The sequence below is a fragment of the Poecilia reticulata genome, chromosome 18 (assembly GCF_904066995.2).
Source record: "Poecilia reticulata chromosome 18, P_reticulata-male-v2, whole genome shotgun sequence".
NCBI classification, from domain to species: domain Eukaryota; kingdom Metazoa; phylum Chordata; class Actinopteri; order Cyprinodontiformes; family Poeciliidae; genus Poecilia; species Poecilia reticulata.
In genome coordinates this window covers 17,987,363-18,000,703 of record NC_088847.1, presented here as the reverse complement: position 1 = coordinate 18,000,703, position 13,341 = coordinate 17,987,363, and the positions used below count along the sequence as shown (strand labels likewise).

The following is a 13,341-nucleotide window of genomic DNA, read 5'->3' as shown; positions in this document are numbered from 1 at the left end:
CATTTTGTTCTTCATTTATTTCCATTTAGTTTCCTTTGATTAGTATTGTCCTCTCTTGGTTTATTGCTATGTTCACTTTAGTTTCTTTCCTGTTGCTAGATTTATTTGATCATTTATTGACGCTCACCGTCAGTAATTTTCACTCATCACCTGCTGCGCCGTCTAATCGTCATGTGTTTCACATCATGTGTTGATTTTTTTCAATGTTCAGTGTCGGATTCTCTGTTTTTATGCCATAATTCACATCTAGTTCGTCGCTCCGTTTTATGTCCCGCTTCTCCTGTTTCAGAGTTTTGCGCAATGTGCGCGTCTTTTTTTTAAGCCCCCAAGGTGCTCGGCGGTCGGGAAGCGTATCGATGGGGAAAAGCGATGCAGCACATATAGGCTATACTGCATTCTGATTATTGCAATTTAAAAGTGCTGTGTTGTTCTATCACACCAGTTTCATACCGGACCACTTACAGCACCGGTGTTAAGGCTATAAAATGAACGCCCTCTATCGTGGTATCACCCATGGAGGGATTTCTTGATTTCTTTATTTAAATGGGTTCATTTTTCAGAGGGATACACAGCGAGAGTATCGTGATTTTAGCTACCAGTAGAAGAAGAACGGAGCTGCGCCAAGAAGCTAACAGAAGCTACAAACACTGAATAGAAGAAGAGCTGCCATCAATACAGCTGCAGCCAAGCATGGTTTAATGTTACACAATACAGTTTTACCAAGTTGCTCAAAGTCTAAACTGGCATTGTTGTGCATTTAAGGTGTAAAGTTTACCTTCGACTAAACGCCCCCCAAAGGCATCCCAGCGCCCCCCTTTTGAAAAAATGTCCGCCAGCGCCCCCTGCCGTCCTCTGAACGCCCCCTGGGGGGCGGCACCGCCCACGTTGAGAACCGCTAACCTAGAGGCAGAATCGTGTACTACGAAAACTGCGCGTGCAGCAGCGTCATTCTGGAAACTTTTGGGTACCCCCTCATATTTGGCTGTGGCTCCTTTCCTTGTGACCTCATTCAGGTTGCCATTTGCTTGTGGTATTCCCAGGTACTTGTAACTGTCCTCAATGTCTGCTATTGTTCCTTCTGGGAGTGAGACCCCTTCTGTGTGGATGACGTTCCCTCCATCCGCCACAGTTCTCTAGTCCGAATGACATCCCAATGTCAGTGCTGTAGGTCCTGGTGGTGCGGATCAGTGAGTCGATGTCTCGCTCGCTCTTGGCGTACAGCTTGATGCCATCCATGTAGAGGAGGAGACTTTTGGTGGCTGCATTCTTGAGTCGGTATCCGTGGCCAGTCTGGTTGAAGTTTGGAGCCATCCCGTTTTTCCAAACAGCGATGGTGCTCAGAGGGGCTTTCCTCCCTCATTGCTCCTTCCCACCTGCCTCACCCGGAGAGCCAGGCAGCCGCTGCTGCTGGGACCTCTGTCCGTGGAGCGCCTGCTCCTTCGTCCAAAGAGGCGCAGGCGATTCTTCTTTGTGCCTGTGTCCTAGAGCTACAGGCGCGCCACCTGTAGCTCTGTATGTTCTTTTTTTTTTGCCACCATTCGGATCACAGAAACGTGGGTGGGCATCTGCCTGCGCCTGCTTACCAGCAGGTTTCTGGAGGTCCATATGGTGGCTAGGGTGAGCCACATCTCCATGAGGCCCTTTTTTATGTTTTCCGGTGGCTCACCCTATGCAGCACTAGCTGCGTGTCGAGGACCTCCCTTACTGGCAAGTATGGGAATTGCAAGGAGCCGGCCTTTGCCCACAGGTCCACAGCAGCGCTACACTCCCACAGAAGGTGCCTAACCGACTCCGGGTCGGGGGCAGATATCGCAGGAGTGCATGACGGCTCTGACTGGGAGGATCCCATGAGCCACCATCCTGGAGTCTGTTTGGAAGGACGGGATGGCTCGCGTTGATGATTTGGCTGAGGGGATTCAGACCTATGCAGAACAGCAGTGGGGGCAGAGAGTTTCCTGGAAAGAATTATGATTCTTTCCAGAGTTTTTGATTTCTGCCCCATTTGATTAACACTTGTGCAAGTGGTTTGCAGTTGCAGGTTTTTTTTATTTATTTTTTTTTAATATATATACTGCAAACTGCACAATTGGTTTTCAGTTGCAGTTTTTTATCCATCCATCAATTTTCTTACACCCTTGTCCCTTACTGGGGTTGGGAAGGGGTGCTGGTGCCTATCTCCAGCTAAAGTTCTGGGCGAGAGGCGGGATACACCCTGGACAGGTCGCCAGTCTGTCGCAGGGCAGTTTTTTATTTATTCCATCCATCCATCCATTTTCTTTACACCCTTGTCCCTTTGTGGGGTTGGGAGGGTTGCTGGTGCCTATCTCCAGCTAACGTTCCTGGCGAGAGGCGGAGTACACCCTGGACAGGTCGCCAGTCTGTCTCAGGGCAATTTTTTATTTATTTATTTTATTTTTTTAAATATATACTGCAAACCACTTGCACAATTGGTTTGCAGATGCAGTTTTGTTATTTTATTTTTTTATTTATATATAATGCAAACTGCAAACCACTTGCACAAGTGTCCACTGCTGTTCTACATCTGAACCCCCTCAGCCAAATCACCAACAAGACTGGCTACGGATACCGACTCAAGAATGGGGCCACCATTAATGTTACCCTAACCCTCCTCTACATGGATGACATTAAGCTGTACGCCAAGAGCGAGCGAGACATCGACTCACTAATACACACCACCAGGATCTACAGCACTGACATTGGGATGTTATTCGGACTAGAGAAGTGTGGTCGGATGGAGGGAAGGTCGTCCACACAGAAGGGGTCTCACTCCCAGAAGGTACAATAGCAGACATTGAGGACAGTTACAAGTACCTGGGAATACCACAAGCAAATGGCAACCTCGATGAGGTCACAAGGAAAGGAGTCACAGCCAAATACCTCCAACGAATAAGGCAAGTCCTGAAAAGCCAGCTCAATGGCAAGAACAAGATCAGTGCAATAAACAGCTACGCCTTACCAGTAATCAGAGATCCTGCAGGGATAGCTAGTTGGCCAAAGGAGGAGATAAACACCACGGATGTTAAGACTCTGAAACTACTAACCATGCATGGAGGACTCCACCCCAAATCCAGCATTCTGGAACAAGGAAGGTAAATAAGGCAGGTGATTCCTTGAGTTTTCTTAATTGAGGGAACTAAACCTTTTTGGAATCCTTTACTGTGGCGATTTAAAATAAAACCTATTGGGTGTATGTACAGTAAAAAGAGGAGTGGGCCCAAAACTGAACCTTGGGGAACCCAAGCAGAGCAACAAGGTCCCAGAATACTGAAATATTAAAACTGTACAATTCATGTTTAAGGTCAGAAATCAGCAACTTCCACCCAATATACAGAAAATGTTTTGTGACAGAGAGGGAAGTTATAATTTAAGAGGTGATGGACATTTTAAAAAACAATGTATTAGAACAACCATGCAGAGTTTTTGTTTATCGGTGCGTGGAGTAGATGTATAGAATGGATTGAATGATGAGTTCAAAAAAGTAGAAATATAAACCAGCTTAAAAAACTGATTAAAAAGGAGCTTATTGCAAAATGTTCTATAAGATGACTGTTTTAAAGTCTGTAAATACTATTGATGATATAAATACTTTTTAAATAATGAGACATCTTTAAATGTCATGTAAAATGGAAACAAGTTGTCTCGTTTTGATGTTTTGACAGTTAATTGATTATAAATTGATAAGTATGAAAGGGGCAGGACATTATAAGATATTACATCTTCTACCTGCTCCTTTTCAAACAGAAAATATAAAATGTGCATGTCACTTGGGCATAATTTGTTTTACCTCTTATTTCTCTAGTCTGTTTCATTCTATTTTATTTGATTTTTTTCTTTCTTGATTGTCTTTTCTGTCTGTTATAAATAAAAATAAATACATAAATAAATAATTGGCTGGCCAAAGGAGGAGATGAACACCACGGATGTTAAGACTCAGAACCTACTAACCATGCATGGAGGGTCCCATACCCAAATCCAGCACCCTGAGACTAGCCACAAGGAAAGAGGCAGAGGACTAGTGAGTATGAGAGCCACTGTCCAGGATGAAACATCCTAGATCCATAAATACACCAAGGACAAGATCTCAACAGGCAATGTGCTCAATAAATGTCTCAGACAATGGGGAACAGAGGATGAGGTGCTGGAGGTACCATGATGGGAGGACAAGCCCCTACATGGGATGTACCACCGACAAATAACTGAAGTGGCTGATATCAGGAAATCCTACCAATGGCTGGAGAAAGCTGGACTCAAGGACAGCACAGAGGCTCTCATCCTGGCTGCACAGGAACAGGCCCTAAACACCAGAGCAATAGAGGCTCAGATCTACCACACCAGACAAAACCCAAAGTTTAGGTTGTGCAAGGAGGCCCCTGAGACAGTCCAGCACATAACAGCAGGGTGCAAGATGCTAGCAGGGAAAGCATACATGGAATGACATAACCAAGTGGCAGGCAAAGTGTACAGGAACATCTGCAGAATATGGACTAGAAGTTCAAAGTGGGGAACACCCCCAAGGTGGTGGAGAATAACTGAGCTAAGATCCTGTGGGACTTCCAGATCCAGACAGACAAAATGGTAATGACGAACCAACCGGACTTTGTGGTGGTGGATAAACAACAGAGGAAAGCCGTTGTGGTGGATGTAGCCGTACCAAGTGACTACAACATCAGGAAAAAGGAGCAAGAGAAACTGCAGAAATACCAGGGCCTCAGAGAGGAACTGGAAAAGGCCTGGAAGGTGAAGACCACAGTACCATACCATCCCACACCAACTTTATTTATGAATCACTTTATACATCAATAAATTGATTAAAAACAGAAGAAAACTGACCATCAGTAGAAGGGTTAAGAACATGACAGAACCGAGCTGCAGCACGTGCTTTAGCTTTAGCACAGGACAGCGTTGTCTCAAATAAAACAGGCATATGGTCTGAAAATAATGAGTCACCAATCACTAAATTACAAACTGACTACACAAAATTAAAAGAATCGGTAACATTAAGAAATGACTGAGCCATAGGTGAAGTAGGACGACAGACATGAATATTAAAATCACCAACAATGAGAACTCGGTCATACCTTGGCATAATATCAGCCAGGAAATCAGAAAAGTCATTTATAAAGTTTTTGTTGTACTTCGGTGGCCGATAGACCGCTGCACACAGCACAGTGTGAGAGCTGCCGAGTTCAAATAGGCTGATCTCAAAGCTACTAAACGAGGCCAGAGGCAACTGTTTACAAGTAGAACTGCTTTTAAAAACAGTCACTATACCTCCACCGGACCCCGACATCCTTGGAGCATTAAAATAGCCGCAGTACCACGGTACAAGTTCATTAAAAATGCTGGAGTCACCAAACCACTTGTCCATGATTCTGTTAATAAAACATCCAATCAATAAGAGGAAAAGAAATCCCTAATGACGAAAGTTTTATTTGTCAGCGACCTCGCATTTACCAAACTGATCCTGGCAGAAATCGGCGGGTCTACACCATCAGGTGGCATCCGGTGCTCCCGGCAAAGAGGCCGCAGGTTGCTAGGATTCACCCTGTGTCTACAGGGCCGAGGAGCGCAGGGACCTGTGGTAGTGCCTGTGGTCATCGGGGCCCTCGGGGCAGTCACCCCCAAACTGGAACAGTGGCTAAAACAGATCCCAGGAACAGCATCAGCCATCTCAGTCCAGAAATGTCAGGTTCTAGGCACAGCCAAGATACTGTGCAGAACCCTCAAGCTCCCAGGCTTCTGGTAGAGGACCCGAGCTCAGAGGATGGAAGAGTCCACCTGCGGAAGGGTGAGAAGGGAATTTATATAAATATGAATAAATATATATACACATTGTCTGAGTATCTCTAAGTAGGTTTGATTTTAACTAGCGTTTCACCTAGCAGTAAACTACATTATTTTTTTCTTATGTGCACAACTATCAAACGTTTCCCAAATACAATGTGACCCCAACACTGAAACTGTGAGTTTCTGTAACAGTATATGTTGAGTAACTGAGGGAAATAACATAAACATACAATATTTAGGGCTCTCTAACAAGCACCATGATGTGCAGAAGTGCTCACATCCCATAACTATTTCTAGCATTAGCAATGCTGCAGCCACAAATTCCAAGATATTTTACAACAAAGATGATTACTTCAGATCAACACAAAGTGCTGCATAACTGTAAAGTGTAAGGAAAATAATTTGCAAACTTTCTACCTTTCTGATAACATTTTAAAACTTAGAAATCTGACTCGTTATCAAATTTCTGGGCCTCGTCAGAGAACTTAGGAACAGGAAATTTAACAAGGCAAGTGATATCAGATCTGAACCTGTCCGAACAATATCAGATGATACATTGGATGCTCACAGAAAGGAACATTTTAAGTCTGCTTGTAAAGCAGGTGTTTCTGTTTTTTAATAGAATTCCTTTAACTCAAGAATTAAAGCCAGTTCTAGGAGTTGAAGATAAATTGTGTTTTTTTTTTCTAATTTCTGCCTTTGCAATGATTCTGCTTAAACATCTCTTTTTGTAAATATTTCTGTCTTTGTTCTGTAGCTTATACTTGATTCGATCTTGATATGCAATATCAAGATCGAATAATGGTAATATTAGCCTAAATGCAGCCAGTGGCATGTGGGCTATAACTAGCATGTTGTCTTACATTGACTTCCTCCATTCAGTGTGCTAAACATGGTTAATAAATAAACAAAATAGCTAAAAAGCTTATTTTAGGAAAAAGCCTACTTTTAATGTGGGCAATAGTTGCATTAGAAATGTTTGTGCTCTGCTTTTTGTTCACTTCGTGGCTCTTGGTTACCAGTAAACACACTCATCTCTTAGCAACAGATTAGCAACAAAAAATTGTTATTGTTCAAAAAACATAGGATTTCTTCTGCTATCTCTCAGACGTTTACTTCATGGAACTTTGTGGACCTTGGTTACCAGAAAACGCGATCAGCTCTAAGCAACAGATTAACAGCGTAGCAACAAAAAATTCTTATTGATAAAAATTTATAATGTTTCTCCCGCTCTTTTGAAATACCACTTATTTTACACTAACAAGAATTGTGCAGTTGGTCAATTTTGCAGAAAAGTAATTTTTTTTTGTCATTAATGGCAAATAGGCTATATTAAACAGACATTCAACACAAAAGTAAAAATCTCGATTTATACTTCGTGGCAGTTCGTTACCAGAAAAACCCCGTTTATCTCTTAAAATCAAATTAATAACAAGTAGTTTATAAAACAAAAGCTCTTTTGAAATAACGCTTACCTGATTAGATACAAGACATTTACCGTTGGCAAATTACGCTAAAGTAAATATCTGAAGTTCACTTCGTGGCTCTTGGTTACCAGTAAACACACTCATCTCTTAGCAACAGATTAGCGACAAAAAATTGTTATTGTTCAAAAAACATAGGATTTCTTCTGCTATCTCTCAGACGTTTACTTTATGGAACTTTGTGGACCTTGGTTACCAGAAAACGCGATCAGCTCTAAGCAACAGATTAACAGCGTAGCAACAAAAAATTCTTATTGATAAAAATGTATAATGTTTCTCCCGCTCTTTTGAAATACCACTTATTTTACACTAACAAGAATTGTGCAGTTGGTCAATTTTGCAGAAAAGTAATTTTTTTTTGTCATTAATGGCAAATAGGCTATATTAAACACACATTCAACACAAAAGTAAAAATCTCGATTTATACTTCGTGGCAGTTCGTTACCAGAAAAACCCCCGCTTATCTCTTAAAACCAAATTATTAACAAGTAGTTTATAAAACAAAAGCTCTTTTGAAATAACGCTTACCTGATTAGATACAAGACATTTACCGTTGGCAAATTACGCTAAAGTAAATATCTGAAGTTCACTTCGTGGCTCTTGGTTACCAGTAAACACACTGATCTCTAAGCAACAGATTAGCGACAAAAAATTGTTATTGTTCAAAAAACATAGGATTTCTTCTGCTATTTCTCAAACGTTTACTTTATGGAACTTTGTGGAACTTGGTTAACACACTCATCTCTTAGCAACAGATTAGCCTGGGAGAGCGGCGCGCGTGATCCGCACCGAGTTGCAAAGATCCAGAGATGCACGAAGCGCTGCGACACGCTGCGCATGCGGCGGCGTCAGCTCGTGCCGCTGCGTGTCCGCTTCAACGCGCACAATGATCCGAGCTACGTGCTCATGATTAATTAAAACAAATTCAATAATTTCCATTGGCATGATTTATCACTTCTCTTTTTATTTCTCTTTCTTTCTACAAAAAAACTGTATGATAAAAGCTTTCAGGTTGGTGCTTTGGTCTCAGCTAAACCTTTTTTTGAAGGAAAGTTTTATTTACAAAGACTTCAAAATTCATTTTATTTTTGTCATTTTGTTTATTTATTTTGGATATTTGAGATGTCTTCCAGTTGCAATGTTAAATGTTCATTATAATTTTAAGTTTACTGATCTTTCAGATTGTGTTCTTGCATTATAATTTTCCCATTAACATTTATTACTTAAAAATGGTCTAAAATTATTGTTTATCAAAAATCATAATTTGTTATTGTGACAGGTCAACACACATATGATTTATAGTGTAGTTAGTTTATTGCCATGGATGGCATAGTTACTTTGAAAGAGTAATTTGATCACTCAATAAAAAATTCATCCATCAACTCTTTTCCCTCCAAAAAGAAGCACATATTGTTGCTTCTTTTTCCCCAAGGAAAAAGAAGCAACAATATGTGTTTTCTAAAAATAATCACAAATACTTAACTTGGATAGGTAATTTTAATCTGATTATTGGATTGTAAATAGTTAGATTACGGGTTACAAGGGGTCAGATTAGAGTAACACATTGATAACACCATTGTTTGACATTTTTGCTCAAGCTGTTTACGGATCTTTCAAGTTTACGATATGTGTCCCCCCCAATGATAAACTTGTTCCTACGCCCTTGGTCACTTGGAAGGAAAGCTTAAAGAAAGGTAAGCTCCGTGGACGTGATGCTAGCAAAGCTAGCTGTACTGACTGATGTTGCATCTGCGATGAGAAAAAGTTGTCACTCATGCGCTGAATTATTGTGTGGAGGTGTTGACTGAGGTGTCGCATATATGGGACAACGCTGGTACCAAAGTCTGCATTGATATGACATTCAGGAACGGTCCGATTCTTCTGGATGGATCTTTACCGATTAAATTTATTTCAGCTCTAAGTATTTAATATCTAGGTGTTTTATGGGAATGTGGATCTTTCAGATCAATTTGAGAAGCAATTTTGATAGGTAAAACTAAATTTTTTTGTGTCACGTAGCGCGAGGTGCTGGTCTTGACTTGGTCTTCTTGGGTAGGTCGTCTTGACTACAATTCTGCTATGTGACTCCTTAGTTCCATGTCCTCTCCCACCCACCTTCTTTCCATCCCCTTTCTGTTGGATTTCTTTCAAAATAAAAGCCACCAGTGGCAAAAAAAAAAGTGAAGTTCATGCTATGTTAGGACAGGAGACGAGATGTTTCCATCCCTGAAATATATGATGCATAGAATCACATATCTAAGTCTAAACTATGTTACACAGAGTAAACATAATAAAAACATGCTTTATCTGTGACATTGTTCATTAAACATTTCTAATGTATTAAAATTAATACGATCGGTACACTTAATGATATTAGCGATTAGGTAATCCATTCAGCAAGTACTTTTACTTTTAATTCTTAAGTGTTTTTAAAAGCCAGTACTTTTTTACTTTTACTTAAGTACAAATGTTAATGTGGTAGTTTTACTTTTACTTGAGTACATTTTTGTCTGTGTATTTGTACTTTTACTTAAGTACATTTTTTGAGTACTTTCTCCACCACTGGTTTTAACCCAAAAATGCACCATATGCAAACAGCTGCAGTTTATGTCGAAGTGAGACTTCCTGTTTGTGCACAAGCTTTGTTGCTTTAATGTTATTTTCTGTATGGTGAGCATTTTGAAGCATTTATATACGTAACATAACAGTAGATGGTGTCACTGGAGGTGCTGCTGAGTTTCTTTTATGCGTTTTATGTTGTCAAAGTTTGATTTGGAAAAGTGTTTGGTTTCATTATTTTGTAATTGTTGGTTACTTGCATTCATTTCTTCAATTTAGTCTTTAAAATACTAAAATTTGCACAATTAGATTTTTATGTCTGACATTGTTTTTAAATATTAAATCAGATATTCCGATTAGCTTTTCTGTCAATTTTTTTTTTAAATCAAGTGATTTCCAAATGTCTACTTTTTACATTTACTTGAGCAAAAATATGTTTAGGTAGTGCTACTCTTACTTGAATACATTTTTGGGAACTTTTCCTACATCTGGTTTCTACCACAAAAGTAGATGTAGGCAATTATTGAATCTTTCAACAGGATAATGATCCAAGGCAGAACCAAAAAATGTAAAATCAACACTGACATTATTATCTGGAGACACTGTGCAAAGAGTAATTGTCAAAGATCCTCTCTGAATGCTCCAAGTTTACTGGATGAGAAGACAGACTGGAAAAAAGTGCTTTTCTGTTGACAGCAGGTTTTCCAATATTTGTGGCAACAGTGACTTCATAAAAACCTGTGATTTTTTTCCCCCCAATTACACAGATGAAATATTACTCTATTCTAAACGATTCAGTGTGAAATTATACATTTCAATAAAAGGCTTTTCAACCTTCTTACTGTGGACGTAAACAGGCGTGGAGGTGCTGTAGTTTACTTGGCATAAACATTAATGATTGGAAACGTTTCTACAAACAGTTCTGCAACAATATCTGACATATAATAAATCAAACTTCTCAGCATTTGCTCTGCTTATGGATCTTCAGTGGACTTCCAGATTCAAATGTTTACCTAATGCGCATTTCATTCTTATGACTTGAGGTAATTCAGGGTCAGCCCTATACTGACATAAATTCCAACGAGGTTTTCCCAATAATTACAATATAATCTCCAAAGTTTAAAGTTCTTTCTGTTCAACCAGAGACGAGGATGAAGGAAGCTGATGAAACATTTTTTCTGACTCCCTGCCAGATGCACACAGGCATCTGTCAAAGAGTATAAGTGGGATTAAGTCGATTTGTGTTTAACTGTCTGTCTCTTCACGCATACACAGTGTGTCTAGTGGGAGGAATTTATATTATGTTCATGAACCAAACAGTTTCATAATCTATCAGTTATGTCAATCTCATGATCCCAAATCAGACTTAAGAATGTATTTTTACTGTTCAATAAAGCAATCTTTTTTCCCCCAAATACATAAGTGTAAGGAGATTTCTGTATGTTTCCCAGGATTAATATTCATTTTGATCACACATTATAAGAATAAACCGTAATCAAAAACTCTATTTATTGTTAATGAAGCTAATGAACAAACCAATAAAAACAAATGCAGCTCTAAAAAAATTAAGAGACCACTTAAAGTGATTAGTTTATCTGATTTTGCTTTTTATAGGTTTATGTTGGAGTAAAATGAACATTGTTCTTTATTCTATGAACTACTGACATGTCTCCAGAATTCCAAGAAAAAAATTCAGTATTTATTTGCAGAAAACGAGAAATAGTTAAAATAACGAAAAATATGCAGCGCTTTCAGACCTGAAATAATGCAAACAGAACAAGTTAATGTTCATTTAGAAACAACAAAACTAACGTTTTAACTCGGGAATATTCGGTGGAATAACCAGGAGGTTTTTAACAGGCTTCAGTGCAGAGGGCTCTTCATTTTTTCCCAGAACTGTATATTACGGTAATTCCACCTTCCCACTGTAGAAGACGGGGACGTTTGATCACCGGACGGTGAATGTACAGAGGATCCAAAACAGAACAATTCAACATGCTATCTATCTGTCGCACCATAAACAGGCTGAAAGAAACTGTTTCATCAGAAACTCAATTTGCAGTAAGTGGATGAAATCGCATGTTCAGATTCACAGAACTGCAGGGATTCATTGGTTGAAGCAACAGGCCGTAGTTCTTATCTATGTTTAAAGCATGGTGGCGTAAGTATGGGGATGCTTTTCAGCACGGACAGGCCTCTTAGAATGGAGGAAACGATAATTGCACGTTAGTGCAAATAGTTCATAAACAGGGATCAGGACTGCAGAGACTGGATTTGATTTTAGTGGTCTTACCTCACCCAAGAATGTCCGGTTTTAAGAACAGGATGGAGCGTAGAGTGTGTCATGGTAAATGTACCGGCATGCACCAAACACTGTTTGAATTCAGGGAATAGGCGTTTATACGTCAAATTGATTAAAAAAGTAAGGAAATTCCCCAGCGTTTCAGTCAAGAGCCAATCTGAATGCTATAAACTCAGTGATAGGTTTAAAACTAACAGAAAACCAAAGCTGTCAGACCGCAAAGTTTTTTTTTTTTTTTAAAATAGCTTTATAAAACTAGATCCAATCTCAAAAGGTTTGTATTTTAATTTAAAGAATGTGGGTTCTATAGTCTGACCTCATCTCTGAAGTGATGAAGGATGCAGCCACCATTGTGCACACACTAAATTGTAAATACATTTAGGAAAAATATGTAGCTGATAAAAAAAGCACTGGCAAAGATCCCAATTTCTTTCCATATTGCCGCCAGTGTGAAGCTCGCCTCCTGCAATGTGGAGGAATATTAATGTGGATCATGGAGCTGAGCGCTTAGAAACGCCATGCTACATGCAGGGCAGCATGTCTTGCTTTTCTTTTCTTTTTTTTCTTTTTGACTGCCAGACAGATGAGATCAGGCCCTGAGAATGCCACAGACTGTGGAAATTAAAGCTGTCGATGGCCGGGCATCTCCTCAAATGAGGGGCTTAATTTGGGAATAGGAATGCACCAGTAATTCGATGGTGACCGCAAACAGCACTTTGGAGAAGACTGAGGCTTTCATAGTAGAATCTGATGTCAGGAAAAACAGATTTGGAAACACAGCGAGAGAAATCTCGGTGTTTTGAGAAGAGGGCCTTTACTTATTGAAAGCCCTCCGTTGGGTTTCATTTTGCCTGCAGATCTCCTGGCTGAACACCCTGAAGGATCAATTTGTTTGGCCTTTAGTGATGTGTGGTCAGGCTAACAGCTTGTTGGTTTTGTTTTTGCTCTGTTACAAGGGAAACGGCATTTACTGCATTGGCCCTCTGGGACGTCTGACAAAAACTGCTTATAGGTACCCGTATTTTCCGGACTATAGCGCGCACCTCACTATAAGCTGCACCCACAAAGTTTTTTCTTTTTCTTTTTTTTTTAACTGGAAACGAACATATATAAGCTGCACCGGACTATAAGCCGCTGGTATCGCCGCCACTCTCGGTTTTCCACAAGGACACTAAATCTGCAATAAAG

The 13,341-nt window shown here is 39.9% G+C and overlaps 1 protein-coding gene and 1 long non-coding RNA gene across 2 annotated transcripts in view; one reads left to right on the top strand and one right to left on the bottom strand.

Annotated features, from left to right (window-relative positions):
* Positions 1–13,341, top strand: part of adamtsl3 (ADAMTS-like 3) — a 126,764-nt gene that overhangs the window by 27,113 nt on the left and 86,310 nt on the right. The gene's annotated exons all lie outside the window — the stretch shown is intronic.
* On the bottom strand, positions 5,432–8,035 carry LOC145548469 (uncharacterized). Its single transcript, XR_014084480.1, has 2 exons — positions 7,284–8,035; positions 5,432–5,799 (listed from the first exon to the last, which is right to left on the bottom strand). It is a non-coding gene; the product is annotated as an uncharacterized LOC145548469 (long non-coding RNA).